This window comes from Hemicordylus capensis, chromosome 1 (genome assembly GCF_027244095.1).
Source record: "Hemicordylus capensis ecotype Gifberg chromosome 1, rHemCap1.1.pri, whole genome shotgun sequence".
NCBI classification, from domain to species: domain Eukaryota; kingdom Metazoa; phylum Chordata; class Lepidosauria; order Squamata; family Cordylidae; genus Hemicordylus; species Hemicordylus capensis.
The window spans coordinates 132,084,823-132,097,569 of NC_069657.1; positions in this window are offsets into that span (position 1 = coordinate 132,084,823).

Below are 12,747 nucleotides of genomic sequence, written 5' to 3' on the forward strand. Positions count from 1 at the left end.
ACACTCCACCGTGACCCCAAGCACTACACACTCAACACCGACAACAAGCGCCCCCACCACTACCTCCACCCAACCCCCGTCAAGTAGTCCACCACACACGCCCACCACCACCACAGCCCCACCCACCCAACCCACCAGCAGTCCGACCACCCCGAAAACCACTGTCCCCGCAACCCCAACCGCGACCCCAAGCCCGACGGCTACCTCCACTTCCACCAGCGCTCCATCACCCACACCCACCAGCACAACGCTCACGACTACTACCTCGACCACCACAGAGACTGCCACTACCACCCCTACTGGTGAGTTTTCCTCCTCTCCCTTCATTCGCCTGATGGGCTTTCAGGTAGTTGCTATTCCCACAAGGGGCTCTTGCCTAAAAGGTCCCCACAAGACACTGCCCGTCTACCAGCACCACCACACCATTGGCTCCAGGTTAGGACAGTCCTGACGATTCAAAGGGCCGCCCGGTTTCACTCACTTAGGCTTCGGGGATTCCTGCCTCTTGGTTAAGCGGCTCTCCCCCGCTCCAGGCCAGACTACCTCCTTTCTTTCCTCCCTCTTCCTTTCTCACGGGAGCCAATATTACTTTTCTCTGCTCTTTTGCCTTTCAGTGACCTCGGTACCTCGAAAGCGGACAACTACGGTTTCAACAGCAACAGGTGAGCTCCTCCTCCACAAGGCAAGAGCCTGATTGCTGGCCCGCTTTTCCCCTCCGGGCTTCTGAAGCCCGTGCTGCTGCCAACTGATCCATTGGCTTGCTGTTTTGTTCCAGCCACCAGCCCGTCAACAACGGCAGCCCCCAGCAGCACGCCGAAAACAACACCAACCACCCCTGTGTCCACAACGTCCAGAACCACTGCGTCAACAGAGACCTCCACCACCCACACACCAAAGACATCTCCCACCAGCACCACGGCCCCCACCACCACAGTCTCTACACACTCCACCATGACTCCCACTCCCACCAGCACCACAGCCCCCACCACCACGGTCTCTACACACTCCACCGTGACCCCAAGCACTACACACTCAACACCGACAACAAGCGCCCCCACCACTACCTCCACCCAACCCCCGTCAAGTAGTCCACCACACACACCCACCACCACCACAGCCCCCACCACCCAACCCACCAGCAGTCCGACCACCCCGAAAACCACTGTCCCCGCAACCCCAACCACGACCCCAAGCCCGACGGCTACCTCCACTTCCACCAGCGCTCCATCACCCACACCCACCAGCACAACGCTCACGACTACTACCTCGACCACCACAGAGACTGCCACTACCACCCCCACTGGTGAGTTTTGCTCCTCTCCCTTCATTCGCCTGCTGGGCTTTCAGGTAGTTGCTATTCCCACAAGGGGCTCTGTGCTATTCCCACAAGGGTCCCCACAGGACACTGCCCGTCTACCAGCACCACCACACCATTGGCTCCAGGTTAGGACAGTCCTGACAATTCAAGGGGCCGCCCGGTTTCACTCACTTAGGCTTCGGGGATTCCTGCCTCTTGGTTAAGCGGCTCTCCCCCGCTCCTGGCCAGACTACCTCCTTTCTTTCCTCCCTCTTCCTTTCTCACGGGAGCCAATATTACTTTTCTCTGCTCTTTTGCCTTTCAGTGACCTCGGTACCTCGAAAGCGGACAACTACGGTTTCAACAGCAACAGGTGAGCTCCTCCTCCACAAGGCAAGAGCCTGATTGCTGGCCCGCTTTTCCCCTCCGGGCTTCTGAAGCCCGTGTTGCTGCCAACTGACCCATTGGCTTGCTGTTTTGTGGCTTGCTCACCGAAAACAACACCAACTACCTTTCTGTCCTCAATGTCCAGAACCTCTACTTCTACAAAATATTCTACAAGAAGCACACCAAAAACATCTTTCACATCCACCCCCCCATTACTTCACCAACATTAACTACTGTTACTCCCTTCCCAGTTACTAGTTTTACTAGAATTATTGTTTCTAGTTCTAGTACTCCTCTTCTTTCCAGTTCCACTCTTACACTTGTTCCAATTACCACTAGAACTAGTACTATTAGTCCTCCGACTTTGACATCTACCTCTTTATCAAGTACAGCTATTGCAACTCACAGTAAGATTTGCACTGTTTTCTCTTTTTAAACAACATTTCCTTTGGTATGGGCACTTCTTTTTTTACCTTTTTAATTTTTTGCTGTATTTTGTTCACTAAATGCTTTTTTAATCATTGTTGGTATTTATTTTAATTATTATGTTTTGTTAATCTTTTTTCCCTACGAAAAGTAAGCTTATGGAATCTCCCTTCTTTCTCTATGCATGTTTGTCTTTGTCTCCTTATCAACTTTGGAATGACTGGGCAAATTTTAACCTAATTTGTTACAATTATGTCGCCACAAAATTGTAGGGGAAACCTCAGTCATATAAATTGTAATGATGTTGTCAACCCCAATTCAAGATGATGAATGCACAAACATTTGATTTGCATATGTCCTAACCGATTTGAACTGAATTTGGTACAGCTGTAGGGACCCATTCAGACTTCTCAGTGGCATAGTTTGTCATGATGTCATCCCCTCAATTCAAGATGTCAGATGTTTTAATATCTGAGGCGCAAGTGGGCTCACGTTTGAAAATGTTTATCATCAATTAAGATTTTAGTTAAAGGAAAGTAGGCAGATTAGTTCTTACTGGAACTTCTTGTTTTTATTGCCATGTCCAGTTTTATTTTGATTCCTTGTGGCATTTTTTCCTTTAAAAATATAATTTTATATTTAACAAGAGGGTTTCTCTTTTAGGTAAGTATTCAAAGATTTCGAGGGGGGGCATTTTTTTTCTCCTTTTCTGCCCCATTCCAAAATACCTTTGCACTTGCTGGTATACGTCCGTGATCATTGCAGAGCCCTCAGGTGCATATTCTTTCTAGCAGAAAAGTATTTTACAGTGAGAGGATAGATGTGAATATCACTTTTCCCCTCCCCATCCATGTGTGCTCTTTTGTTGGAGAAGCTTTCAGGGCATGTATGCTGAAGGGTGCCTTCATCTTTGTAGCTGTTTTCCACATACTTACTGCTGTACAATATATAGACTACTTTTGATTTTAATTTTCCCAAGTCACCTCCTCACCCTCTGCCAGGGTACCCCCTTGCCGCCCCCCTGCACTCAGCTGGCAAATGAAGCACTCGCTGGCTGGGAGTGTGAGGTGCACCCCTCCCCTCCCCTCTCCTCTCCTCACCAGCCAGTGTTTCATTGTAATTCTGGCAGGGCTGGGGTGGGGGAGGAGTGAGGATGGGAGAGGGTGTGAACAGGCCTTCTCCCTGGCAGTCACCACACCCCTGCATCTGACATCAGATGCAGAGGACATAGCCAACACCAGGGATGGGGCCTGCCTTTGCATGGTGGCAGGGAAAAGAGCTCCCAGTCAGCAATTCAACAAACTGGGGAAACACTGCAGGGGCTGACTGCCCTGTCCCTGATATTGGCCACTCCCCCCCTGCATCTGTCAGATACAGAGGGTGTGGCTTGGGGCATACACATGCTTTGTCTGTGTAATCAAAAGGGGGGGAGCCCCCAGCAGGACTTCCTCTGGCTACAGGCAAGCTTCCTATGCCCCTGATGGCCAGTGTTGCTGGGCTTCCAGACAACGTACACCCTGTTGCAGATTTTTTGACCAGGTTTGATCTTCCAACCAGTGGCATTCTTAAGAGTGGCTATTTAGCCTGAAGCCTAGTGTTTAAAATTAAGGTTCACAATGAATATGAAACAAGCCATTTAAACCACAATCAAGAGCCATTTGCTTGCCAGCCATTTGCAGAGTAGTTTGCTTGTCTTCTGTGCTTCTTCAAAGCACTGTTTTCTTTGTCAAAAGTGTATCATCTCCTTAACCCAATAATAGCCTTGAGCCATCAGTGAGGCAAGAGATGCAAAGTTTGTTGAGTTTTTAAAGCAGGCTGATCTTGTGTGTGAGGGGTACTAATCTTCAGTTTCTTGTAAAAACAGATGTTTTTTCAAACTTTTTTCTTACCATATATTTAAAAGGAGCTTTGGAGTCCTGCACATTACAGTTGAGGTGGGTGGGTTGATCAGATAAAGTTTTCCCCAGTTTGGACACACAGTAAGAGCGAATGCATGAGAGCACGTTTGAGCATGTACAAAGATTTCTTAACAGAAGGAGCAGCATACATGCCCTCATGTCTGCTCTGGACCCCATAACAAGGGGGCACTCATAATGCCATTAGGTCCAGACCTTGAAATTACCTAGGTGTGCCTCTGCTTCCCACTCATGAAAAATCAGTGGTGTTTGATTTGTCCTTTTTTTAATAACATGAATTCAAAAGCCAAAATATTATGGGAGGAGGAAACTGTGTGGATCAGGGATTCTCAATGTTGGGTCCCCAGATGTTATTGGACTTCAACTCCCATAATCCCCAACCAGAGGCCACTAGGGCTGGGGATTATGGGAGTTGAAGTCCAATGACATCTGGGGACCCAACATTGAAAATCCCTGGTGCGGATGGTTCTAGTGCAAGCTGTGGAAATGTAGCTGTCCATGTGGGTGGTGACTTATGGGAGGGCTGGCCAAAAGTCAAACTGCAAACCTTTACAGTGAAGAAATTTTTAATAATAGAAACTCTTCAAGCAATGTGGTAACTTAAAGAGTTTCTAATAGGTAGAAACTCTTCAAGCTATTTGGTAGAAATCTGGATGGTATAATGGCCTTGCTTACAAGGGTATACCACGAATCCAGTATTTAACCCATTCTGACAAGAAATAACCCAGCTATAAACAGTTTAGTTATTTCACATTATAGGCAATAGCTGAAGCACCTACTAGAAAGGTTGAAGCATCCAAAAGGCTTAAAAGGAGGAAATTGTACTCACCACAGAATAGATGTATATTTACTCAGAAGTAAGTCCCACTACGTTCAGTGGGTTTTACACCAAGGAAAGTATGCCGAAGAGTATAGCCAAGTAATTAAATGGAAAGGTTCCTCGAGAGGAAAGAATTTCAGGAAGTGATTAATTATGAAGCAACAACAGCCTGAAAAATACATATATACTAGCTGACCTGGCATAGAGCATCTGTGCCCCTAGTTCTCCCTGTCTCTACCCCTCTTCAGCTCCATGTTTCCCCCCTTCAGCCCCATTTCATCCCCCCCCTCCAATCTCCCTCAGCAGCCAGGCTTCTCCTTCCCAGCAGGCCTGGTCTCTGGTCTGCCACCATCACCGTCTTCATCTCTGCCCACCTCCGCTGCTATTTCCCCACCAATTCCCACCACTGTGTGTGTCCCCCCCGCTATGCCTGCCCACAGCCGTTTTCTTTCCGACTGGCCGGCTACCCTCTTCCCCCCACCTGCTGGCCGCACCGCCACTCGCCACCACTCCCCCCGCCCCCGGCCATCCTGTCGCTATCCCGAACTCTTGCAAGAGCTGTCACACATGGGATTAGTGACAGGTACACCCAGGAAATATATATATATAAACTAGCTGGGCCAAGTGCAGAACATCTACACCTCTGGCTGGTCCAGCCACTGCTGCTGCCCCCCCTCCATGCTAGCATGCCCGGCTTTCTGGCCAGCCACTCCCCCCCACTGCCCGCTTCTCACCCCCCTCCCTGTGCTTTCTGATGGGCCGGTTCAGTTCTTCTCTCACCCCCATCCCATGATTTATGGCTTGCAGGCTGGCTGGGAAGCCGGTCCACCACCTCCTTCCAGTGGGTGGCCGGGCCAGGTCAGCCTGCCACCACCTCCTCCAGCGGCCAGGCCAGGGCCAGGCTAGCCTGCCACCTCCGGCCACCTTCATTTCCTGGCAGCTGGGCCAGGCCGGCCCACCACCACCCCCTCTGGCTAACTGGCTGGGCCATGGCCAGGCCGCTGCCGTGGCCCGCTGCCACTGCCAATGTCTCCCATCCCCATTGCTATCTCCCAGGCAGCTGTTCTCGTGAGAGCTGCCACACATGGGATTAGCGACAGCACCGGAAATACCCAGAAGTGCCCAGTGTGCACATCGTGCTCCTGCTCATGCACATCATGCACACGCACTGGACATTTCCAGGTATTTCCGGTGGGACTGTTTTAAAGCACAGCCCCAGCATGGGGGTGGGTGGGTAAGAGCACCCTCCCTGGTCCTTAAAGCTACCCTTTGAACTGACAGTCAATGGTTCTGTGCACATCCCTAGTAGAGGCCTATCTAAAGGTGAAATGACGCCTTCTCACTGGCTACCCCCACTCTCATACCAGGGCAGCAAGGAGGCACACTGATGGCCTGTGGGACCATTTTAAAACACATTGTCAGTGGGAGAAATGCGGTGGGTGGGGGGTAAGATCACCCTCCCCAGTCCTTAAAGCTACCCCCCCTTCAAACCAGCTGAACCACCAGACTTTTGAACTGGTTTGGAAGGCCGTAAAAGTGCCCCCGAACCAGTTTGTGCACATCCCTATCCTCTACCAGCAAAAGGTATGCACACAAGGGCCTCTCTGAATGTCCCCATGAGGCAGACAGATTCATGTCAAAGGAGGCAGTCCTTCAAATATTCAAATCCCAAGTTGTTTAAAGCTTTAATGGTTAAAACCAGCATCTTGACTCGTATCCAGAACAGAGACAGCTCCACCATAAGGCAAAACAAGGCAATTGCTTCAGACAGTGTCTTCGAGTGCCTTTTTTGCTTGTTTTTTTGGATGGCGGTATGCACCCCACCAAACCCAATAGAAGCCCACAAGTCTGCTGCCACCTCCATGTGCCTCCTTTCCCTGCCTCTTCCTCCTCACTGTTAGCCTTGGTTTCTGAAGCACATTCCATGGGTGGTAGAGTGGAGTGTAGTAGCAACTGCCTGGGCTCTCTGTCACTGCTACACTACTAGGTCAGTATTAGGTCTCTCCCTCTCTTGCTATCTCCAATTCCTTCCAGCATGTGCTGAATAGAGGAGGAGACAGCAAAAGAGACAAAAGAGAGAGAGAGAGATGGGGCCAACAATGGGAGCAGAGCAGCTTGTCGTCGTCTACCTCTAGTAGCATATGGCAACAAGCCAGCACTGACCTGGAACTGGTAACCAGCACAGTTGAAAAAGAACTGGGGCCCTGTACAATTCAAAATCCTCCCAGCTGCACTGCAGATCAGCCAAAGTTTCCAAATAGTGTTCAAGGGCAGCCGTACATAAAATATGTTGCAGTAATCCAATATAGATGGATTGAGAGCTTGGATCACTGTAGCAAGCTCTGACTGAGGCTGAAATAGACATACCTGGTGCACCAACCAAAGCTGCACAAAGACCTTCTAGTCACAGCAGACACCTGAACGTTCAGGTGCAATGCTGGGTCTCTGAAAGCTCCCAGGCTGTGAACCTGCTCCTTCTGCATCCACATCAAGAACCAACTGATAAACTATCAGTGAATCAGCAGTTTTTCTGACTAGAAGAGCCTCTGACTTGACTGGATTTAATATCAGCTTGTTAGCCCACATCAATCTCTTCACACCCTCCTAACACAAAGACAAACACTGATTAAGGATGTCAACGCCAACTGAGGAAGGCACAGAGATATAAACGATCTTCTAATTATTTTCACTGTGTAAAATACTTTGTGAGCTTTTTGCTGAAAAAGCAGTGTATATACAGACTCAATCACATTGGGTTTCAGTAGCATATTGGAGTCACTAAGTGCCACACCCTCATACAACTCTTCTCTGGTTTCATTTAGAAGCTAAAGGGCATGTGGGACAGAATGTTACTGTGTTTTTTTCACTCATGTGTTTTGCTTTGATTCCTTCAGCTACAGGCAAAGTGCCTGCAAGAACTACCACTCCACCCACAACTCAGCCATCAGGTAAGAGCCACTGTATAAAGGGTCTTTGTAAAAATGATTGGCTTCCTAAAACTACAATAATCCGCCCACTTACTTGAGAACAGCTGCACTTGCTCCTAAGAATGAACATGCTTAGGCTTAGACTGCACAATATTTAAGACCCATGCATTATCTTAACAGCTACCTACTAACCTATCTAAATATTCATAGAGGCTATTCACACGGGCAGTGGAAACTGGGCTATGGGAGCCCAGCACGGTTCCCACCAAGCCTGCTTAATTCCCCCCAGCATGGCTTTGAGCTGCAGCGACTCACGAGCAGACCCCTGACCTGGAGGCTACAAGAAGTCTCCCAATCTTGGGGGTCTCCCCAGAATGCCCCATGCATTAGCGCGGGGCATTCTGGGACTTCCGTGGGCCGGGCAGCCCCCGATCTCCATTGCCCATAGCCGGCTCTGTGGCGGAGCTGGTAATCCTGTGGGCGGCCAATCCAGCCACCCCGGGCGAGCTGCCTACGCATCTGTGGGGAGAGTGGGTGAAGCTTGCTCTCCCTGCAGAACCCTCTTTGGCTCTCCACACTGCTTGTGTGAAGAGCCTCATAGTGTGCTTTCATGAGAGTTAATTGTATTGTTGTTTGAATAGCTTAATTGCTAATCAAATTTACCTAGTACTTACTGGAGACAAGTTTGAAATAATTTAATAAAACTGCTGCATTTACATAGATTTCTAAAGATAAAGTTTTTTTAAAAAAGTCATCCATCACAATCCTTCTTCCATAGCATTAAAACCATAAGGTTGTATGACTTCTTTTTAGATTTTAAAAGGGCCATAAAACTCAACTGAGACTGAAATACATGAAGGAGTGGACACAGGCACCTGCTAACCCCCTTTCCTCTGAGTGCCAGCAGTTTGAGCAATTTTTTGTTTAAGTAATGTTTTTATCCTGCCTTTCCAAAGTATAAAATTTACAAAAGGTGGCCAACTAAAAAACATATTTAAAGTATCAACACGCACATTAAAAGCAGCAATTAAACACACACAGCTGAGGAAATCTAAATTATTTGCGAAGTAAGAATGTCTTTAAATTACATTCAAAAGTTGCAAGAGAGGCAGCCTGCCAGACCTTTTTGGGGAAGGAATTCCATAAATGGGGGCCCACCACCAAAAAGGCTTTGAAGCTATTCTCACGAGCAGCTGAAACCAGGCTAAGGGAGCCAGGCCCAGTTTCTGCTGCTCGTGTGCAGCAACTGGAGCTGCACGGCATCCAGTGGTGGTGCGGCAGTAAGCCCACTTATGAAGCCCAACACTTAAACCAGGTTTGTCTGCCACAGCTGCTCACAGCCACAGCGGGCACACTCGGGAAGGGGGAGAGAGCTGAGGGGAGATCCCAGGAATGCACTGTACCCTTGGGTCTCCAGGGGGTGATGCGCCGCACGGTGGTGCTTCCCTTTGCCCAACCCCCACAGCTGCCAAGTGAAATGTGGCTGGGTGCAGGAGGCAAGCCACCACTCATCTGGGCAGACAATCCTCCTGCCTGAGGAGGGGTGAGTGATCGTCTGTGGGGAGAGTGGGTCAAGTCCATTCTCCCTGCAGAACTCCTTCTGGCTCTGCACACTGATTGGGTGTGTGCCCCAACAATGTTGGGCCAGAAAGCAGGGCCTTATAAGGCAATCTTAGGGTAGGACAGGTTTATATGAAAGTAGGTAGCCCTTGAGGTAACCTGTTCCTAGAGCATTTAGGGCTTTTAAGGCCAAAACCTGCGTTTTAAAATAGGTCTGGAAGAGGCTGCCAGTGCAGCTGACACAGAATGGATGTAATATGGGCTGAATGCCTAGCCTCCACCAATTTTCTGGCTGCCATATTCTACGCTAACTGAAGCTTCTAAACAAAGGCAGCCATATATAGAGCACATTGTCGTAGTCTAGCCTGAACAGGATGAGAACACAAGTTAGTCTGATCTACTGTATCTGGTAGGGTCACAGTTGGCATACCAGCTGAAGCTGGATAAAAGTTTTGCATCGTGGCTGTGGCCCTTCTTGTTAATCCATGATCAGCTGCAAATATAGGCACATTGGTTTACACTGATGATTGGCAGAGGTCAATAAATATGGTTCTTTCCCCCCATCATCTCTATTTCTAGATGAAGATATACCACCCTTCCATTTTTGCTTTTTCATAATTGCTATTTTGTTATGTTTGTCAGGGACCTGTAGAGCTGTTGAATATGAAGATCAAGTGGTTTACAAAGGTTGTGTTGCAAATGTTACTTTGACTCGTTGTGAAGGAATGTGTCCATCCTCAGCAAAGTAAGTTGGAACCTGTGTCAAATTGCCTAGTGTTACTGGGGGTGGGGGAAACACCAGCTATGACTTTATGGTTCATTTCCCAAATTAAAGCAGAACTGCCTACAGAAATTCAGTCCATGGGCAAGTGTGAGGAAGTTTTTCTCTTAAATGTATACTGAAGTGAAGCAACACAGTTGACCATGGCTGGTTCTGTAGTATTATGTGGTTGCTGTTGGTAGAGTCCTAGTTACAGATTTCATGATTACCTTTGTAGATGGTTACTTGATTTAAAAAGTTGAGGGAATCCTCATCATATTTGCAGATGACCTAAAACTGAAAGAGATAGCTAATACTTTAGAAGACAAAAATAAAATTCAAAATTACTTTGACAGAACAAAAAACTGGGCTGAATCTAATAAAATGAAATCCAGCAGACACAAATGCAGAGTTCTGTACATAGGCACACACACAAACAAATCAAATGGTGCACAGGTAGAGGATGGGCTTGGCAATCATAGCCATCAGGCTTGGCAATAGTACGTGTGAAAAAATCTGCATTGAGATTGTTGTTTATCACAAGCAGAACGAGAGTCAGCAGAGTAATGTAGCTGCAAAAAAGCTAATGTGATTTTAGCAGCATTAACAGAACAAAGGCTTCCCAATACTGAGGAATAATAGTTTCACTTTGTTCTGCATTATTCTGACCTCATCTGAAGTATTACATCCAGTTCTGATTACTGTGCTTTTAAAAGGATCTAGACAAATTAGGTCAGGGTCAGGAAAGGGCAGTGAAGAGAGTCAAGAGAGACAAACCTTGTGATGAAAGGTTGAAGGAATGGGGCATATTTAGCATGGAGACAGGAAGACTGGGTGGGGTGTGTGTGTGTGTGTGTGTGTGTGTGTACATGATTGCACTCTCCAAATAACTGAAGGGCTGTCAACGTAAGAAAGGATAAAGACTAGTTTTCTGCTATCCCAGAGGGCAGAACTAGATCTAACAGGCATAAGTTACAGGAGAATAGATTTGGGCAGAACATTAGAAGAAGTCTCTTAGTGGAACTGAGCAGTTTGACAATGGAACCAATTACCTGGAGGTTGGTGGACTTGACCCTTGCTGGAGGTCTTCAAGCAGAGGCAGGACAGCTATCTCTTTGGAATACTATAGCTCTGGATTTACTGCATTGAGCAGGGTCTGCCTCCAAGTCTATGATTCTAGTCTATTCTAGTCTTCATTCTGTTGCTATGGAGACAGGGCTGACTCCAGGCCCATGGGGGTTCTTGGCAAAGTGCCTTTGTGTGCCTCCTAGTCCTTGAGGAAGGGCCCCCCTGGTTCTTGAAACTTTCTTTCAAACACTTGGAACAGAAATCTTAAAACTTAAAATTTGAAAATGATGGAGGAAAAGCAGAGAAGTTGTTCCTTAGCCCTACCCACCCACAGTATATTAACTTGTTCCGTGGTGCTGCAGGGAGGTTTTTTATTTTATTGTTTTAGATAACTCAGAACTAATTTTTGCCACATTGTGACTACCAGCAATGCCTGGAAGCATGAAGACTGATTCTGCAGCTGGGTGTTGCCACTCACTTAAAAAAAAAAAAAAAAAGTAGCATGAGGCAGGAAATAACGAGCAATGTGCAAATAGATTTGACCCAAATCTGGTCATTTGGGTGATTCGAGCTCAAAACAAATCTGCCCACACACTCCTGACCAAATGTGAGCTTGAATAGAATCGCGCCAGATTCGATTTGAATCGATTCGAGATTTGGGTTCCTCCTGTTAATTGTTGAACAAAAGAAATGAAGGCGTATAATGAATCCTCATAGGGATTCATTATGAGGAAAGGTTATTAGACACCAAAGAGTTGAAACACTTCAATATTCCTAAAAAATAAACTGAGTACCCCACTGCCATGCAGGTGTGTGTGTGTGTGTGTGTGTGTGTGGTGGGGTGGGCTGTAGTTGGCACATGGCACTTGGAAGTTGGCACTGTCCAATGGCAATCAAAATGAACAGAAGACAAGAAGGTGTGTAATGAATCCCCATAGGGATTCATTATGCAGAAAAGTTATTATACACCAAAGAATCCAAACACTTTTAAAATGGTGACCACACATTTTGTTCCATAACTCCAGTTGTACAAGGGCTAGAGCTTAGCTTTTTAAAAATTAAAGCTGGGGATCCATATTAGGGTTAGGTATAGAGCTTGTAATTCCCATTATTTCCTATGACAGAAATATACAAAATCAGTACAAACTAAAGAAAAACATCAAAAATCAACCAAGTGCCCCACTGCCTTCAAATTTGGGTGGTAGGTGTGCCCCTAGGTCCTTTAGAAGTGTGCCAAATTGATCTGAATCAAATCCAGCTCAAATTGATCTGATCAGATTCAAGTTCAAATCGAATCTGGCTGATTCGATTCAACCTCAAATTGAATAGCAAAAATCAATTTGTGCACATCCCTAGAAATAACCCTGGGACTGAATCACAGAACAGAACTTTAAAAATGGCAACCAGTAAGTCAGTTGTGTAATTGTCCTTCTCAGTGCTTCCAGGCATTATTTGAAAACAATGCTGGGATGCAGAAGTGTTAAGAATAAGTCACACACACCCCAACACCACTCATCTCCCCCACCCCATTCTAGGTTACCAGTTGTGATAGTTGAGTGGTTAGGGACAAGACTGCCTTAACAGAC